The sequence below is a fragment of the Rutidosis leptorrhynchoides genome, chromosome 11, assembly GCF_046630445.1.
Source record: "Rutidosis leptorrhynchoides isolate AG116_Rl617_1_P2 chromosome 11, CSIRO_AGI_Rlap_v1, whole genome shotgun sequence".
NCBI lineage: Eukaryota > Viridiplantae > Streptophyta > Magnoliopsida > Asterales > Asteraceae > Rutidosis > Rutidosis leptorrhynchoides.
In genome coordinates this window covers 121522598-121540253 of record NC_092343.1, presented here as the reverse complement: position 1 = coordinate 121540253, position 17656 = coordinate 121522598, and positions in this window count along the sequence as shown.

The window sequence follows — 17656 nt, the reverse complement described above, 5'->3', positions numbered from 1 at the left end:
ATCTGCACACTATTTAAAATCCGAGAAGTGGAGGATGAACAGATATATCTCATGTTATTTCCCTGGACTTTAAAGGGAGAAGCCAAAGATTGGTTGGAATCGTTACCTGAAGGGGCGATCGATACATGGGATGTTTTAGTTGAAAAATTTCTTAAACAATTCTTTCATGCATCTAAAGCCGTAAGACTTCAAGCAGAAATTGTTACGTTTACACAGAAGCCAAATGAAACTCTATATGAGGCATGGACAAGATATGGAAAGTTGTTAAGAGGATGTCCGCAACATGGTTTAGACACCTATCAAATAGTACAAATACTCTACCAAGGATGCGACATCACTACAAGAAAAGACATAGATATAGCAGCTGGTGGTTCTATTATGAAGAAAACCGAAACTGATGCTTACAAAATTATTGATAATACTGCTTCCCACTCACATGAGTGGCACCAAGAAAAAGATATCGTTAGATCATCTAAAGCAGCTAGAGCCGATTCTAGCCATGACTTAGATTCCATTTCCGCAAAGATAGATGCTGTGGAGAGACGAATGGAAAAGATGACTAAAGATATTCACTCAATACGAATTAGTTGTGAGCAGTGTGGAGGACCACATTTGACAAAAGATTGTCTCAGTATTGAATTAACAATGGAACAAAGAGAGAATATTTCATACATAAACCAAAGGCCTGGAAATAATTATCAGAATAATTATCAACCGCCAAGACCGATTTACAATCAAAACCAAAATTATAACCGAAATATTCCATACAACAACCAACAAGGTCCTAGCAATCAACAAGTATCCAATAATACTTACAATCAGCAAAGACCAAATTTTCAAAACAAACCACCACAACAAACCGATGATAAAAAGCCGAATTTAGAAGATATGATGACGAAGCTAGTTGAAACTCAAACGCAGTTTTTCACCTCTCAGAAACAAACCAATGAACAAAATGCTCAAGCATTTAGAAATCAACAAGCTTCTATTCAAAATCTGGAACAAGAAGTAAGTAACCTAGCAAGGTTAATAGGTGAAAGAAAACCGGGAAGTCTACCTAGTGATACAAATGCTAACCCTCAGAATGAAACAGCTAAAGCCATTACCACAAGAAGTGGTACAACACTTAAACCACCTGAAATACCTGTAACTTCTGATGAAGCCATTCCTACTCCACAAGAACCACAACCTAATCAAGATAAGGAAAAAGAACCGGTAGTTGAAAAGGTTAATGAAGATAATACAGTTAAGGATAAACCTTATGTTAAACCATATCAACCACCACTTCCTTACCCGAGTAAAATGAAGAAAGAAAAACTTGAAGCCGAGCAATCCAAATTCTTGGATATGTTTAAACAGATAAATGTAAATCTTCCTTTCATTGATGTGATTTCAGGAATGCCTAGATATGCTAAATTCTTGAAAGATCTAATTTCAAATAGAAAGAAAATGGAAGAACTCTCGGCTGTTACTATGAATGCTAATTGTTCAGCAGTGCTGTTGAATAAGATACCAGAAAAACTATCTGATCCAGGAAGTTTCACAATTCCATGTTTTCTGGGTAGTCTTAGTTCAATAGAAGCATTGGCAGATTTAGGTGCTAGTATAAATTTAATGCCGTATTCACTATACGCTAAACTAGACCTTGGAGAATTGAAACCAACCAGAATAAGCATACAACTAGCCGATAGGTCAATAAAATATCCTAGAGGGATAATGGAGAACATGCTAGTTAAAGTTGGTACTTTAGTATTTCCAGTAGATTTTGTTGTTTTGGACATGGAAGAAGATTCTCAAGTTCCTCTCATATTAGGAAGACCATTCTTAAACACGGCTAAAGCAATGATAGACTTGTTCGGTAAGAAACTGACCCTAAGTATAGAGGACGAGAGTGTTACCTTTTCAGTTGATAGAGCAATGCAACAACCACAATGTGCAGATGATACATGTTATTATATTCAAACTATAGATGCACATGCAGAATTATTAGAAGAATTTCCAGAATTACAAGGAACAGGAGAATGTTCTTTAGGAGAAGGTAATGAACCAATTGATGAAGCTGAAATGTTAGCTACACTTATAGCTAATGGATATGAACCAACAACAGAAGAAATCCAAATGCTAAAAGAAGAAGACAGATATCGATACAAATCATCGATAGAAGAACCTCCGAAATTAGAGTTAAAGCCACTTCCAAACCATTTGGAATACGCTTATTTACATGGTGAATCTGAATTACCTGTAATAATATCGTCTTCTCTTACTGAAAATGAGAAATCACAACTCATTTCTGTGTTGAAAGCTCATAAACCAGCCATTGCATGGAAGATTCATGATATTAAAGGAATAAGTCCTTCGTATTGCACACATAAAATCTTTATGGAAGATGGTCATAAAACGTATGTGCAACGCCAACGAAGACTAAATCCTAATATGAAAGATGTAGTTAAGAAAGAGATTATTAAACTGCTAGATGCAGGTTTAATTTATCCAATCTCTGATAGTCCATGGGTAAGCCCAGTTCAATGCGTACCTAAGAAGGGTGGCATGACTGTCATTACAAATGAGAAAAATGAGCTTATTCCTACTAGGACTGTAACAGGATGGCGTGTATGTATTGATTATAGAAAATTAAATGACGCCACCAGAAAAGATCACTTTCCCTTACCTTTCATTGATCAAATGTTGGAAAGATTAGCCGGAAATAGTTACTATTGTTTTCTAGATGGATTTTCTGGATATTTTCAAATTCCAATAGCACCCGAGGACCAAGAGAAAACCACATTCATGTGCCCTTATGGTACTTTTGCTTACAAACGCATGCCATTTGGACTTTGCAACGCCCCTGCAACCTTTCAAAGGTGTATGATGGCGATTTTTCACGACATGATAGAAGAATGCATGGAAGTTTTCATGGATGACTTTTAAGTCTTCGGTGATACATTTAAATCATGTCTAGTTAATCTGGAACGAATGCTAATTAGATGCGAACAATCAAATCTAGTTCTTAATTGGGAGAAATGCCATTTCATGGTTAAAGAAGGCATCTTTCTTGGTCATAAAATTTCAAAAGAAGGAATTGAGGTGGATAGAGCTAAAGTAGATGTAATTGCTAAACTTCCACATCCCACCAATGTTAGAGGAGTTAGGAGTTTTCTAGGGCATGCCGGTTTTTACCGACGTTTCATAAAAGATTTTTCTAAAATTGCCACTCCTATGAATAAACTCCTAGAAAAGGATGCTCCATTCATCTTTTCAGATGAGTGTATCAAATCTTTTAATATTCTTAAAGAGAAACTCACTAATGCACCGATCATGATAACACCAAATTGGAATCTACCATTTGAACTAATGTGCGATGCAAGTGATTTTGCAATGGGAGCCGTTTTAGGACAAAGAATTGAAAAACGATTTCAACCTATATATTATGCTAGTAAGACGTTACAAGGAGCACAAACGAACTATACAACTACTGAAAAAGAACTCCTTGCTATTGTCTTTGCTTTTGACAAATTTCGATCATATCTCGTTCTAGCAAAAACGGTGGTCTATACCGACCATTCTGCTCTTAGATACCTATTTTCAAAACAAGATGCTAAACCAAGATTAATCCGTTGGATCTTACTCTTACAAGAGTTTGATATTGAAATCCGAGATAAAAGAGGAGCAGAAAATCTCGCCGCTGATCATCTTTCTCGTCTTGAAAATCCCGAATTAGAAGTTCTAAATGAATCAGCCATACAAGACAACTTTCCTGATGAATATCTATTGAAGATAGATTATAAAGAAATCCCATGGTTTGCAGACTATGCAAACTACTTAGTTTGTGGATTCCTTGAAAAAGGATTAACGTACCAAAGACGAAAAAAATTCTTCAGTGATATAAAACACTATTTTTGGGAAGATCCACATCTGTTTAAAAGTTGTCCCGATGGAATAATACGCCGATGTGTATTTGGAGATGAAGCTAGTAAAATTTTAAACCATTGTCACACAGGACCAACAGGAGGGCATTATGGGCCTCAACTAACAGCAAGAAAAGTTTATGAAGCTGGATTCTATTAGCCTACAATTTACAAAGACGCACACCTTCTTTGCAAATCCTGTGATGCATGTCAAAGGGCCGGAAAAATAAGTCAACGTGATGAAATGCCACAAAATGTCATCCAAGTATGTGAAGTATTTGACATTTGGGGTATTGACTTTATGGGTCCATTTCCGAAATCTCATAATAATCTCTATATTCTCGTAGCCATTGATTATGTATCTAAATGGGCGGAAGCACAAGCTCTCCCAACTAACGATGCACGAGTTGTAGTCAATTTTTTAAAACGTCTTTTTGCAAGGTTTGGAACACCGAAAGCTTTAATAAGTGATCGGGGTACTCATTTCTGTAATAATCAACTTGAGAAAGTTCTTAAAAGATATGGAGTAACTCATAAAATCTCCACCGCATATCATCCAAAAACAAGTGGACAAGTTGAAAATACCAACCGAGCTTTAAAACGTATTCTAGAGAAAACCGTATGATCAAATCCGAAGGAATGGTCCATTAAATTGGAGGATGCACTCTGGGCTTTTAGAACAGCCTACAAAACTCCAATTGGAACCACACCTTTTAGACTTGTTTATGTAAAAGCATGTCATCTTCCAGTAGAAATTGAACACAAAGCATTTTGGGCTTTGAAGACATGTAATCTTGATTTACATGAAGCCGGACGTCTACGATTAAGTCAACTAAACGAATTAGAAGAATTAAGACATGAAGCATACGATAATTCGTTAATCTATAAAGAAAGAACGAAGAAATGGCATGATAAAAGAATCAGAAGTTCAAAAGAATTTAAAGAAGGAGACAGAGTTCTTCTTTTCAATTCACGATTCAAGCTATTTCCTGGAAAATTGAAATCAAGATGGTCTGGACCATTCATAGTCAAAAGAGTTTTCCCATACGGAACGATAGAATTAATAAATTCAAATGGGATTGAATTTAAAGTTAATGGTCACAGAGATAAACATTACATACATGGTCCGATGGAAGTCGACAACGAAGTTAATCACAATTTCGACACCACAGCTAACTAAGTGTGGGGAGAATCAAGTCTTTAAAAGATAATATGTATTTCTGTTAGAGTTAGATTGTCTGTTTTCGTGTAGTTCTCGAAAATGGAACCCGAATGGTCTTTCCCTAGCAGACCCTAAAGAACTAGTCTTCTCCCCCCATTCTGAATTTTTATTTTTTTTAGGTTTTTACAAAATGAAGACTGCCTGTGAACTAAACCATGGTCTAATGCTACACGCTTTGATCACTAAAAGAAATAATGACATACTACCAAGTGAAATAGTATCAGTAATCAGAGAAAGAATGGACGGAGTTAGAAAAGAATCCAGATGCGAAGATAATAAGTTACAATTTGGTAAAGGAAAATCAAAATCCGCAGCGAAAAGAAGAGCACGACACCTAGAAAGATGTCACAAATGCGGAAAATGGTCACATGGAGGTAAATGTTCAAATAATCAAACCTATTCAAATACCGAATTTGTTACTTTATGCAGAGACGGACCGTTCATATGTTTAGAAGAAAAGACACTGAATGCTCGAGGTTACGCCTATGTAGCCATGGAAAATCAATTAAACCGACTATCTTATGAATGGGATAGATCATATAACTAAGAAATCTATCTCACAGGTATGTTTGTACAGTTTTTATTTTTATTTTTATTTTTAACCTTTTGATAATAAACGCTAATTTGTTCGCTAAAAAGTATTAAATTGGTATTGAATAAAATTAGGTTTGGCGACCGAAATTATTGATATCATTCAAAAATTTATTACATCATGCGAAATTTAACGTTTATTCTTAAGGTATAAATATCTTTAATCAATCAACACAAAATATTTCAAAAATTCGTCATGAGTTAAATTAGGTCTTGGAACCGAAATTACTTTACCGAAAAGAGGGGCGCATATTTTTGATAATATTTGATTGATTAAAGTGGGATAAAAAGACAAAAAGATTTTTAATTTTATTTTTACCATGTTTTTAAAATTAATATTTAAATCTTAAATTAATATTGTAAACTTTGTAAAAACAATATTTTTAAAATTGTAAATATTTGAAAAATTAATATAAGTTTGGTATGAATTTATAATATGAATTTTTAAATTAAGTTTGGTGTGAATTTTTAATTATAAAAATATGAATTTTTAATGTTATGCATTTTAAATTGTAAGTTCGGTGTGAATTTTTAATATTAATTTTGAATTTTATATTTAAGTTGTGTGAATTTAAAAACAAAAATTTACTTTATCTCATTAAGTTAAAAATATGATTTTTAAAATTCGTCGTAAGTTGAAGACTAGGTCTTTGAACCGAAATTGCTTTACCCAAGGGAGGGACGAGAACTTTTATTATCATTATTTTTAATCTCATTGAATTAAAGTATGCCAAAAACATTAAAAAACCCCAAAAATCTTAGCTTTTAAAACAATCGCTACAAAAAGACAAATTTTAAAATTTTGTCGAGGGACGGACTAGGACATCGATCCGAAACGACCTCGTCCTAAATAACAAAGGAAACAAAATTTTAAAATTAAGTACTTAATTGTTTTATAAGTTAATGATTATAAAAAAAAAAAATATCAAACTCCGCGACTCGCGGAGTTTGGAGGTTTAATCCCCGCAAGTCGCGGAGGGACCAATTTACAGAAAAAAAATAAAACGTAAAAACACAGATCAGTGCACTCCACAAAACCGAAAACCTGCGAAAAACTGCTCGAAAAAACACCCAAAAACACCCCCAAAATCACAATTTTTAACCCTTAATCACCAAATTTTTTACTAAAATCATGTTGAGAAGGATGCTATCTAGGAATTACTCAAGAAAAACGGTAAATTTCTACACCTAAACACCATTTAATCCTAAATTAGTGTTCTTGAGCCATTTTTTCCCCAATTTGATTTTGATGATTTTTAGTGTAATTAGGCTTAAATTGTTTATGTATTATGCTTGTATAACCTAGATTGATGTTGCTTAACATGATTAGAAGCCTTAAACTTCAAATTTTGAATAATCTAGGGTTTGTGTTCTTGAGCAAATTTGGGGCTTGTTGATATAAACAGGTTATTGCCGATTTTTGTCATGAATTGTTGCTAAATTAAGTAGTGTAACATGTTTAGGTAGTTAAATGATCCAAACTTTGAGCCTAAACATGATTTTGAGAATTAAAGTGGACTTTTTCAAGTCTAAAATTCATGAACTTGATTTTTGAAAGATAATGCCATTTGAGACTTGTTTAATTACTAGTAATGATTATTTTGACATGTTATTTGAGTTGAATGCTTATGAACTTGGCGAACATTTTCGTATATGCTTATTTGAAAAAGTGTAGATTTGATAAAAATGTGAAAATGAGCTTAAGTTTGATATAAATTGATCATGTCATTGTAATTATTTTGATTAATGATTTTGCTGACACTAATGCATATTTGGATGCACAAAAATTGTGTTTGATGTGTTTTGCAGACTGAAAGGGGTGAATCTTCATCCCAAGCCCGCAATGCTCCTTCTGAGAATGTGGAACAACAGGAGGTGGATAACTACTACAAGCAGGATATACCTCATCCAGTCATGACCTTTTCTGATATGCACTTGGAAGAGTTGCACCCGAACCTGAGATTTGACAGACTTTGGATAGATTATCCAAAATATCAAAGGGGTTTGCATACTCTTCATTCTAAGGTTGTTGAGGTACCGAGGGTCATAGAATGGGGACCCTTAGAAGCTGTAGAATTGGCCGGGCCAATTAGGGAATTACTTGTACAGAGGTATGGTAATTCTACTTTTAATGACTGGGTACGTTTATTCACCATGCGTAGACCTGTATATAAAGTATGGTGTGAAGAATTGTTATGTAGTATAGAGTTGAATGATCGGGTAGCTAGTTTAACCGATCGTTCTTTTATTAGATTTTTGTTAGGCGGTTCGATGCGCCACATGTCTTTACTGGACATGGCTCAGGCTTTACGTATATATACGCCTGAGGAGTTAGCGTTTGCCGATTGTAGAGGATTGATACTAAACGGTAGAAAGATAGATGAAAATTTTGATACACACGGTGTGTGGAGTCAAATGACAAGCCATCACCGTTTCAAAGGGGGAAATTACTCTTATTTGGATATAGATAGAGCCGAATTAAGAGTGATACATAGGTTTTTAGCTAATTCGATTACACAAAGGGGTAAGAACAAGGAAAAAGTAAATGAACAGGATTTGTTTTACCATATGTGTATTCGAGACCCACAAAGCGCTGTAAGTATACCGTATTGTGTGGGTTATTATTTATCAGCTATGGTTCGGGGGATGCGACCGCATAGCATAATAGGAGGTGGTATTTTTATTACTTTGATTGGTGAATATCTCGGTGTGGATATAAGTCGGGGGGGATTATTAGTAGAAGAACCGGAACCCCGCGATACTATAGGTTTAAATGTATACCATGGTGCGAAAGTTTTGAAGAGGCGAAATAACGCCGCAGTACGATACCATGGTAGACATCCACAGGTGGAGAGAAACCAACAGCAAGGTAATGTAGGAGGGGGGAATGAGATGCAAGAAATGCAAAGGTTTATAGCTTCTCAGGAATACGAAAATGCTAGACAGAGAGCATTTGAAGATTGGCAAGTTCATCAGAACCAAATCATAGCTCATTGCCAACATATAGGTAGAAACTATATTCCTACACCGAAACCCATCTTCCCTCCCTGGTCTATAGAGATGCAGCCACCGTATCCTACGTATGACCCTGCCGAAGCATTCTATAGCACCTATGGTTATACCTGGAACCCCTATTGGTACCAGTATCATCCCTAGTATACTTAGTTTTATTTATTTTGTAATTTGTAATGATTGATACGTTTAATACTTTTGTTAATATTGTAATAGTTTTTTTTAATTGTCTAACTTTTATTCTTAGATTTTAATAATTTTTGAATGTGGGGTAATATACCAAACTTCAAAAATATGTATATATGTTTGCAGTTTATCTTATGTACACAACAGGGTAAAACAACGCATTTTCAAAGACTGGCATTAAGTTCAGCAAAAGCAACTAATTTTGACGACAAGATGCAAAATATATGTGAAATAACAACAAGACGGAATGAACAAATGATGTGCACCATTTATCATTCAGCAAACAAACGCCAATATATTTGGAAACTTTGGTAAAAATTTAATCATTTTCACACAAGTCACCCTCAATAATTTAAATTGTTACTGATTTCTTGCAAATGAGGGCATTGCAAGATCTTAAGTGTGGGAAGGGGTTAAATTCTTTCGGATTTTAAAATTTTTATCTTAAACACTTGGTTACCATTAAAAATACTAGTAAAGCAGTAGTTGTATTAGAATCTAGTGCTCTCTGATAAAAAAGAACAGCCCTAGTCTTATATACTAACTACCCAATTCTAGTAAAAATTTTTAAAATTTTCAATTAAATGAACTCAAAATCATGTTTATACATATTTATGAACGATAAAACTAAGTTTTAACACCGAAATTATTGTTACCTCGGAAAGGACATAAATTAAGAAACAAACTAAAATGTTAAAATTCATTTAAAATGGAATAGAGGACGATAAAAAGGAAAATAAAAGCCAAGTGTGGGAAAATTTACCAAGTTATCTTAAACATATGTCACATATATCTGTAACAAATAACTGAAAATACTTTTGCTTTGGACTAAACTAAACTGTTTTACCCGATGAAAGAAAAGAAGAGATGGATCTACACGATGAATCAATTCCATCATTAAAAGGAAGTAAAGTCTTCTGAAAAAGACACGCGCTTCTTGATTTAGGTCATGAAGTTGTCGTCCAGACCAGCTGTAGGTTGACGAAAAATCTAGAAAAGTCATCACTAAAATCAGCAGGAAATCCACGGACCTCAGCATTAAACAGGGTCACCAAGTGGTCAGATTTATCCTAACCATGAGAAAGATTTATCTCGTACAATGGGGGGGCACCATGCAAATTAGCTGGACAAGACTAATGAATCAGATCCCCAGAAAGGATAATCTCCTTAAAGATTAAAAATCAGCTTTTAAGACTGATATTACTCAATCCTAGAGATTGACCTTAAAGATTGAGAATTACAAACTCATGGAATTCAATGATATCTAAACTCGAGCTTGAACGAGAAAATATTTTGATCAAAATTACAAACCGATTTATTTTCTGAAAACCCTATTTTCAATGCGTTCATTACCATTGAATGTAAAATCCTAGGAATTCACCTGGAATTCATTAGGTCACCTGAACCAAATCGGGTGTCAACCGTAAGAACGGTGGTTGCATAGCATGGTCAAAGACAGTACCTTGTGCCATACCGAAAAATTATAAGGGTGAGCTTTACTATTGCTCCTACCAAGGATAGTAATTGCGTCCGACACGTTATAGACCATAATTAAAAGCATGTCAGGGGACATTGCCTTAACAGTTGCTTGTTCAACGCTTTCCTTTCAACCGGACGGTAGTTTACCGAAAGGTAATATACGGGACAAGTAAACTGGACGTGTTGCTTTCCAAATACAAGGTTAGCAAGTGGGTGACACAAAACCGCAAGTTTTGAGCTAAAATTTTCAAATCTGAAACCCACCAAACCCACAAAAATATTTTGCAAACACCGGTAAAGGGTTATTCCGGAAAACTTATCTAGGGTAAAAACTAGATTTAATTTTCAAAAGATCAAATGTTTTCATAAAGATCCAATTTCCTTAATGGATCTAAATTTTTATAGTCATGTGGGACTGTAAACCATATCGTTACTACCATTGTTCATACCACCGTATAGAAATCACTGATGTACAAAGTGTGAAGAATAAAGAAGTGATTCTAGTATTTCAAGACGATATTGCTTGAGGACAAGCAACGCTCAAGTGTGGGAATATTTGATAATGCTAAAAACGAACATATATTTCATAGCATTATTCCTCAAGAAAGACAAGCTTTTAGTTACAATTGTTCTATTTACAAGTGATATTCGTTTAAATAATAAAAGGTGAAGACAAAAGACAGATTCGACGAATTGAAGACGCAAACGACCAAAAAGCTCAAAAGTACAAAAGGCAATCAAAGAGGTTCCAATTATTGATAAGAAACGTCTCGAAATTACAAGAGTACAAGATTCAAAACGCAAAGTACAAGATATTAAATTGTACGCAAGGACGTTCGAAAATCCGGAACCGGGACCAGAGTCAACTCTCAACGCTCGACGCAACGGACTAAAAATTACAAGTCAACTATGCACATAAATATAATATAATATTTAAATAATTCTTATAATTATTTAATATATTATATTTATATTTAAACCGTCGGTAAACAAAGAGCCAAACTCCTCTGAGCTGTAAAAGTAAACTCCGCGACTCGCGGAGTTTGAAGGCCAAAAAGGCCGCGAGTCGCGGAGCCCCAAATTCAGAAACCCCCTATAAAGCTCGCGCATTCTGATCGTAAAATATCCATCTTTTTTTCTCCTCATTCATACGATATATTTATATTTATAATTTATATTTTAATTTTAATTTTAATAATTCTAATAATAAGGGTATGTTAGCGAATATTGTAAGGGTGTAAGTCGAAATTCTGTCCGTGTAACGCTACGCTATTTTTAATCATTGTAAGTTATGTTCAACCTTTTTACATTAATGTCTCGTAGCTAAGTTATTATTATGCTTATTTAAAACGAAGTAATCATGATGTTGGGCTAATTACTAAAATTGGGTAATTGGGCTTTGTACCATAATTGGGGTTTGGACAAAAGAACGACACTTGTGGAAATTAGACTATGGGCTATTAATGGGCTTTATATTTGTTTAACTAAATGATAGTTTGTTAATGTTAATATAAAGATTTACAATTGGGCGTCCCTATAAATTACCATATACACTCAATCGGACACGATGGGCGGGGTATTTATATGTACGAATAATCGTTCATTTAACCGGACACGGGAATGGATTAATAGTCACTAGAATAATTAAAACAGGGGTGAAATTATGTACAAAGGACACTTGGTATAATTAATAACAAAATATTAAAACCTTGGGTTACACTCAGTCGACATCCTGGTGTAATTATTAAACAAAGTATTAAAATCTTGTTACAGTTTAAGTCCCCAATTAGTTGGAATATTTAACTTCGGGTATAAGGATAATTTGACGAGGACACTCGCACTTTATATTTATGACTGATGGACTGTTATGGACAAAAACCAGACGGACATATTAAATAATCCAGGACAAAGGACAATTAACCCATGGGCATAAAACTAAAATCAACACGTCAAACATCATGATTACGGAAGTTTAAATAAGCATAATTCTTTTATTTCATATTTAATTTCCTTTATTTTATATTTAATTGCACTTCTAATTATCGCACTTTTATTTATTGTTATTTAATTGCACTTTTAATTATCGTCCTTTTTAATTATCGCAAGTTTATTTTACTGCACTTTTATTATTCGCAATTTCATTATCGTTATTTACTTTACGCTTAAAATTAAGTCTTGTATTTATTTATTATTTTACATTTGGTTTTAACTGCAACTAAAGTTTTAAAATCGACAAACCGGTCATTAAATGGTAAAAACCCCCCTTTATAATAATAATATTACTTATATATATATTTGTAAAAGTAAACTAATATAGCGTTGAGCTTTGTTTAAAAAAAGATTCCCTGTGGAACGAACCGGACTTACTAAAAACTACACTACTGTACGATTAGGTACACTGCCTATAAGTGTTATAGAAAGGTTTAAGTATATCCATTCTATAAATAAATAAATATCTTGTGTAAAATTGTATCGTATTTAATAGTATTTCGCACTAAAAATAATACTATTTTGTATACACCCCCTACGACATCAGACTCCCGCAGTGCTTTACTAGAGATGTCACCGCATGAACTACTTTATCTTGCATTCAAACTTTAATACATTTGAACTATGATTTGTAACGACCTGAGGGTCACGTACTATTTCTAATTGCTTCTGTTCATTGAGGCATACTTTTGATGTAAAACATTCGACATTGTTTATGACGTCACTTTTTATCATGAATGCAACTTGTTTTGAAAACGCATATAGTGTTTGACCTTGTAATGATCCTGTTGTTGATGATTCGTACACGATGGTTTTGTACGGGGAATCACATTTGGTATCAGAGCATTGGTTGTAGGGAATTAGGTTGCATTAGTGAGTCTAAGACCGACCCGAGTAGGATTCACTAATAGGACAAATATACAACTTGCTAGTTTACTTGTTTCCGCTGAACTTACTGCATGCTGCTGCTTACTTTTACTACTATATGACGTATGCTATTACATGATTTCACTACTGCATGCTATTATCTGCTTTTGATTGCATGATACTTGTCGTTATTGCCATGCTACTTACTGTTACACATGATTTAGACTGTTGTAGTTACTTGGCCTAATACGTGCTTGCTTTATGACTTACTGACATGGAAAATTTATTTTTCCTTGTTCAGATGTCGGATATTCCACCTGCTATCATTTTGGGCAGCGATTCAGACACTTCAGCCACTTCACCTGCCACTGTTGCCGATCCCCCGATTCCGTCGGTGACATACTCTAGTGACCCAGGTGCTTCGTCCTCCGGAGCTAGTAGTCATGCGCCTGCCCCAGTGGGTACTGCAGACGGAGCCCAGGACCTCCCGGAGATTCCAGCTCCACTTGCCCCGGTACCTCAGGAGCCACAGCACCATCCTGGTGGTGTTGTGATTCCCGCGGAATTTGGGGAAGGTCCATTCCGTAATCAGTATTGTCATTGGTGCCAACGCGCTCCTGATGGACGTTTGGTGCTGATCCCGCCTTTCAGATACCGACAGATGATGGCCGCCCGAGGAGAGCCAGTACAGCCACCCGTGCAGCCACCTCCACATGATTCAGATGACCCGTCATCCGACGATACATCCTCAGACGACTCTAGTGGCGAGGATTCCACCGATGACTCCGACGAGGAGGACCCCGATGATGCACCTGTTCAGCAACCCTCCACCCCGCCGAAGAAGCGGTACCGTTTCGATGGTACTGTCATTCCAGGGATTAATGGAGGTCGAGCATTCACTAACACATATGGTCGGCATCGTAGGGTTACCGCCCGTAAGCGGCTTGTGCCATATCCTGCTGATCCCTTCATCCGTAAGCCTTACTGCTTTGCAGCTTCTACTTCTGGAGCCGGACCGTCTGCACCACCAGCTCCACCAGCACCACCCGTACTGATTGCACCGCCTGCCCCACCATCTCCCACTGTCGAGGAACTGACAAGGGAGGTGGAGATCCTCCGTGCTCGGGTAACTGAGCTCGAGGACCAGATGTCTCACGTATTGGACATCCTACACCCGCCATCACCGTAGGGCTTTTGTAGTAGATTTCATTATGTAATCTAGTTGTAGTTTTATGTTTCACTTATGTATTGTACGAAATTATGCGAATGTATGCAACTTATTAATATTAATGAATGGAACTTTGCGTTATTTAATTCTTGCACGGTGTTCTATTTACGTTACTGTATGATTCTGTGGTATTTTTACCTGGATTGCATTACTTAATAAACATGTGATGTGTTGATTCCGTGATGGTTACATATACTGTATTATTACTATTTGAATACTGGATTTTGACTTGAGTCAAAATTTTTGTTTAGAACATCATGGCCAACGGACGATCAACACCTACCGCAGCCCAAATCGAAGAGATGATCAATGAACGAGTCACCGCAGCTTTAGCGGAAAGAAACCTCCAAGCTCCACCACCACCGCCACTGGTTATCCAGCCCATTCGTAATGGGTGCACGTACAAAGAGTTCCAAAGCAGCAAACCCCACAACTTCAGTGGAACAGAGGGGCCGATTGGTCTCACTAGATGGTTCGAGAAATTAGAATCTGTGTTTCAAGTTAGTAACTGTTCAGAGGCGAATAAAACCAAGTTTTCTTCATGCACTCTGTCTGACGGCGCACTAACGTGGTGGAACACGTTGGCTCAAGCAAAAGGTATTGATGAGGCATTTGCTACCCCATGGGAGGAATTCAAAGGGGCCCTGATTGAAGAATATTGCCCTAGGACCAAGATCCAGAAGATGGAGATTGAGTTTATGCAGTTGAAGGTAGTGGGAAATGATCTCGATGGGTACAATCGTAGATATTTGGAACTAGCCCTGATGTGTCCTACTATGGTCACCCCGGAATTCAAGCGTATGGAGAGATATTTGTGGGGACTTCCTAAGTCCATTAAGGGAAACGTCACCTCGTCCAAGCCACCCAATGTCCCAGAAGCGATGCGCATGGCGCATACTTTAATGAACCAAATTATCATCGATGAATCGGAGAAGGCCAAGTCTAAAGCGGGTAGTATTGAGAAGCACAAATGGGATAACAACAGGGGAAGGACCTATTATCAAAACCTGGCGAAACGACATGAGGGTTTCAGAGGAAACAACAACGGTGGAAACCCCAATCCGAACACCAACTCAAACCCCAACTACAAGGGAACCTTACCACAATGCAAGCGGTGCTACAAGCACCATACTGGGTATTGTAATGTTGTTTGTGAAAAGTGCCAACGGACTGGACATATCGGTAAAGACTGCAAGGTCACCACCCTGAATGTGAAGGCGAACCCCAATAGACCAAAAAAGTGCTACGAACGCTGACAAACGGGCCATTTCAGAAATACGTGCCCCAACAAAAGAAAAGACGGCGGACCACCGCGTGGTAGAGCTTTCAACGTTAATGTAAGGGATACTCGCGAGAATCCCGACTTGGTGACAGGTATATTCACTATCAACAATCTTTTAGCTTCTGTCCTATTTGATACTGGTGCTGATAGAAGTTATGTATGTAGACACTTTTGCGATAAGATTAATTGGTCGTTAGTCCCGTTAAAGGAGAGTATGCTTGTAGAGGTAGCCAATGGAAAACTTGAGAAAGTTGACCATATTAGTCGAGGAGCTATTATCAACATAGCTGGTGCGGAATTCGAAATTGACTTAATACCTATCAAATTGGGAAGTTTTGATGTGATCGTCGGTATGGATTGGTTGACCAAGATAAGGGCCGATATTATCTGTGGAGATAAAGCTCTTCGTATACCACAAGGAGATGGTGAGCCACTGATCATTTACGGAGAGAGATGTACCTCGAAGCTGAACCTCATTAGTTGCGTGAAAGCGCAAAAGATCATGAAGAAGGGACGTCTTGCTGTCCTAGCATATGTGAAAACGGTAGAAACCGAGGTGAAGAGTGTGAACGACGTTCGAATTGTGAACGAGTTTTTCGATGTCTTTCCGGAAGAATTGCCTGGATTACCGCCACCAAGAGCAGTAGAGTTTCAGATCGACTTAGTGCCAGGAGCTGCACCTGTAGCTCGCGCACCTTATCGACTCGCACCTTCCGAGATGCAAGAATTACATAGCCAATTACAAGAACTACTTTACCGTGGATTTATCCAACCAAGTTTCTCACCTTGGGGCGCACCTATGTTGTTTGTTAAGAAGAAGGATGGATCCTTCCGTATGTGTATCGACTACCGTGAACTCAACAAATTGACGATCAAGAATCGGTATCCTCTTCCCCGTATTGACGATCTTTTTGATCAACTACAAGGATCGAGCGTTTACTCTAAGATCAATTTGCGATCCAGATATCACCAGCTGAGGGTGAAGGAAAGTGATGTGATGAAAACTGCGTTCAGAACTTGTTATGGTCATTGTGAGTTTCTCGTGATGCCATTCGGATTAACCAACGCCCCTGCCGTGTTCATGGATCTCATGAATCGTGTCTGCAAGCCATACCTGGATAAGTTCGTTATCATCTTCATAGATGATATCCTCATCTACTCTAAGAGCGAAGAAGAGCATGAGCAACACCTCCGATTAGTGCTTGAACTCTTGAGGCAAGAGCAACTTTAAGCGAAATTCTCCAAGTGTGAATTTTGGTTGAAGGAAGTCCAATTTCTGGGTCATGTTGTGAGCGACCAGGGTATCAAAGTTGATCCCACCAAGATTGAAGCTATCAGCAAGTGGGAGACTCCCACTACTCCAACTCACATCCGCCAATTCCTAGGTCTTGCCGGTTACTACCGAAGGTTTATTGAAGGTTTCTCTCTGATTGCGCGTCCTTTGACCGCGCTGACTCACAAGGGGAAGAAGTTCATCTGGGAACCCGCACACGAATCAGCATTTCAAACCTTGAAGAAGAAGTTAACCACCGCACCTATCTTATCACTTCCTAAAGGCAGTGATGATTTCGTCGTTTATTGCGATGCTTCGAAAAGTGGTTTTGGTTGTGTACTGATGCAACGATCAAAGGTTATTGCCTATGCTTCTCATCAACTGAAGATTCACGAGCGGAACTACACTACTTACGATCTCGAACTTAGAGCCGTTGTCTTTGCATTAAAGCTGTGGAGACATTATCTTTATGGAACTAAAATTACTATCTTCACTGACCACAAAAGTCTCCAGCACATCTTTGATCAGAAGCAACTGAATATTAGACAGCGTCGATGGATCGAGACGCTAAACGACTATGATTATGAACTTCGTTATCATCCTGGCAAGGCCAATGTTGTAG